Genomic DNA, 3,429 nt, shown 5'->3' on the forward strand with positions numbered 1-3,429 from the left:
GTCCCTTGGGCTGCTGTTCCCCCACAGCAGAGGGACGCAGCGTCAGGGCAGCCGCCCCTTATGTTTGGTGTCAGCCCTGTGGCACGATGTCCTCTATCCCAAGGACGTGGCACAGAGCTGCCTGTCGGCCCTGTCCCACACTCCTGTGCTGGCCCTTAGGCCCAGAGCAGGGAAATGGCCCTGGTGTGTCAAAGCACTCAGTGATGCTTCTTAGAGTCGGGGCTGTTCCATCAGCCTGGTGCAGAGGCTGCTTACAGCAGCTGGCATGGGAAGGCCCCTGGGATCACTGAAACAAACTCATGGAGCTCAGAAAAACCTTCAAGATCACCAAGTGCCACCTGACCCACCAAGTCCCATCGCTGACCCTGTCCCTCAGTGCCACATCTGCCCATTTCTTACACATCTCTGGGGTCGGTGAGCCCATCGCAGCCCTGGGCAGCCCGTTCCAGTGCCTGGCCTCCCCTCTCCGTTTAGGAGTTCTGATATCCACCCTGAACCTCCCCTGGAACGACCTGAACTGTTCTCTCACGCCCTGTCAGATGTCACCTGAGAAAGGAGAGCAGTGCGAACTCCCAGAACCTCCTGTGCTGCTGCCCGTGGACCTTCTGCAGAACCCACACCTTCCTCCTGTGTTGGAGCACTGATTGAAATCAATGGTACGTGTAGGACCTTAGCTTAAGCCCTGTCCAATTATTCCAAACCTAAAATAAAGCCGAAGGCTCAGAACCACTCAGCTCAGTCACATCTCCAAGGGTCTGCAGCTTTCATACAGCATCCGAGCAGAGATCTGCCGTTCTGCAAACCACCTATTGCCCCATTCCAGGCAGTTTTCTGTTTGCTTCAATGTGGTACACAGGCCTCAGATGGACTCGGACTCCTTTCTTGAGACACTGATGTGTGAGATTTGGAAACCCAGCAGATCTAGGGGTTGATTTGCAGCGGCACTCCGTCCACACTGCGCTCGGTCCTGCAGGAGGAGGCACAGTGCATCCTCAGCACAACAGTGCAGTTAAGTAGGGCAGCGGAGACAGACAGTCAGCAGGACGGCTTGGTGGATTATTTACACACAGCTCAGCCCAGCTGTGGCTGCAGGCTTTGTGCTTGTTCAAGGACATGGGCTGGGAGCTCCCTGCAGCCCAACGTGCTGGGATGTGATGCTGAGCTGTGCCACGGGGAAGGCAGCACAGGGGCTGCTTCACATGGTGACCTCTGGGCATCACATCTGGGTGATCAGTCACTGGGCATGGTGATCAGTTTCTGGGCATGGTGATCAGTCACTGGGCATGGTGATCAATTACTGGGCATGGTGATCAGTCACTGGGCATGGTGATCAATTACTGGGCATGGTGATCAGTTACTGGGCATGGTGATCAATTTCTGGGCATGGTGATCAATTACTGGGCATGGTGATCAGTCACTGGGCATGGTGATCAGTCACTGGGCATGGTGATCAATTTCTGGGCATGGTGATCAGTTACTGGGCATGGTGATCAGTTTCTGGGCATGGTGATCAGTCACTGGGCATGGTGATCAATTTCTGGGCATGGTGATCAGTTATTGGGCATGGTGATCAGTCACTGGGCATGGTGATCAATTTCTGAGCATGGTGATCAGTCACTGGGCATGGTGATCAGTTACTGGGCATGGTGATCAATTTCTGGGCATGGTGATCAATTTCTGGGCATGGTGATCAGTTTCTGGGCATGGTGATCAATTTCTGGGCATGGTGATCAGTTACTGGGCCTGGTGATCAATTTCTGGGCTTGGTGATCGATGGGTGTGGTGACCACTTCACATGGCTTACAGGCCACTTCCCGGCTTGCAGTGTCCCTGGCTTTGAAGGAAAGCCAACACAGAATCATAGAATTGTTCAGGTTGGAAAAGACCCCCGAGTCCAGCCCCAACTCGCCCCACCTCGCCTGCTGACGGCGTCCCTTGGTGCCACGTCCTCACTGCCATTGAACACCTCCATGGACGGGGACTCCGCCACCTCCCCAAAGCTGCTGTCAACACCAGCCTGCAGCAATGGAGATGAAGCTGCTGAGCAGGGCCTTCCCTGCAGTCCAGACGCTGGGGTCCCCACGCAGGCTCTGCTCCCACCCCTGGCGTTATGCACTCAGCTCTCACTGTGGCTCTCGAACTCCATCGCCCTGCTGGGTGAGCTCTCGTGCCCCCGGGACAAAACCTGACCAGATTCCCATCGATGGGGATCTCCCATCCCTGGAGACTTTCAAGGCGAGGCTGGATCAGGACCTGGTGGAGCTGCGGTGTCCCTGTGAATTGCAGGGGAGTTGGGCTGGATGGCCTTCAGAGGTCCCTCCCAACACCGAGGGTTCTGTGATTGCACGATGGGCTGCAGGCAAAGCTGCAGTGCCCTCCTCCAGAGGACGGAGCCTGCGGAGCGCCGTGCTGCAGCTCCAAGATTGTGATCTGATGTATGAGGAATGTTGGCGTCAGCATGAGCGCAGAGAAACGTTATCAGGGAGCTTAGGAAATTAGGGACGGTCTGGAGATCGTCGGAGGGAGGGGGATTACATCTCCCTGGAAATTTCTTGAAGGTCTTAAAAAAGCGGCGCTGCCGCTGTTTGTGCCAACGACTCGATAATCCAATTCCAAATTCATAAATAAAGCTTCGTTCCAAAGTTATTTCAATTTGTCCTGTGCCCAGGTACAGGAGAACCGCGTCGCAATTTATTGTTCCCTCTTAATGTGTGTCTGCCAGGAGGGCAGCCAGTCTGAAGTCAGGCAGCACAGAGAATGCCACGGATGAGCCCTGAATACAAATGCGAAGGAAATGATCTTTTTTTCTGTCGTCACAAGGCTCAGGTATTCAGATTCTTTCCAATACACAGCTTGGCTTCTACCTGCAGTTGTGTGCAGGGTTATGTTCTGCACGGACAGCCCCCAGTTACGGCACTTCTCCCTCTCTCAGCGTGAGCCACTGATGGAGCTGTGGCTCCACGACCACGGGGGGACATGGGGGCGCGTGGGACGAGGTGTTGTGCTGGCTTCCCCGTGGCTGTGCTGCTCACCACCAGCCGTGGCAGTTCCTGATGTGTTGTTTTGTCCCAGCAGACACCGCTTGCGTTGCTGTGCACAACATGGCTGCACCCCATGGATGCCCGCTGCCCCTGGACGTGTCCCCACTGCTCTCCATGGGGCTGTGGCACTTTGGAGCCGCACTGATGCTCCACAATTCCCCCCTTGTGATGAAAGCTGACAGAAACTGCAGCGCTGGAGGCCAAGGCAGACAGGAGGAGAGGTGGTGGCTTCTGCCCCCAGAGAAGCGGGAGGCAGGGCTTGGATCCAGCCGTGCCCAGAGCACTGCTGGCACAGCTGTGTGACACGGCGACGGCCCGGCTGCTCCGTCCTTGGGAGATTAAGCAGAGCCTTCCCTCCCCTGCACAATTAGTGCTTTGCCCTCGCTCC

The sequence above is a fragment of the Tetrao urogallus genome (genome assembly GCF_951394365.1).
Source record: "Tetrao urogallus genome assembly, chromosome: 1".
NCBI lineage: Eukaryota > Metazoa > Chordata > Aves > Galliformes > Phasianidae > Tetrao > Tetrao urogallus.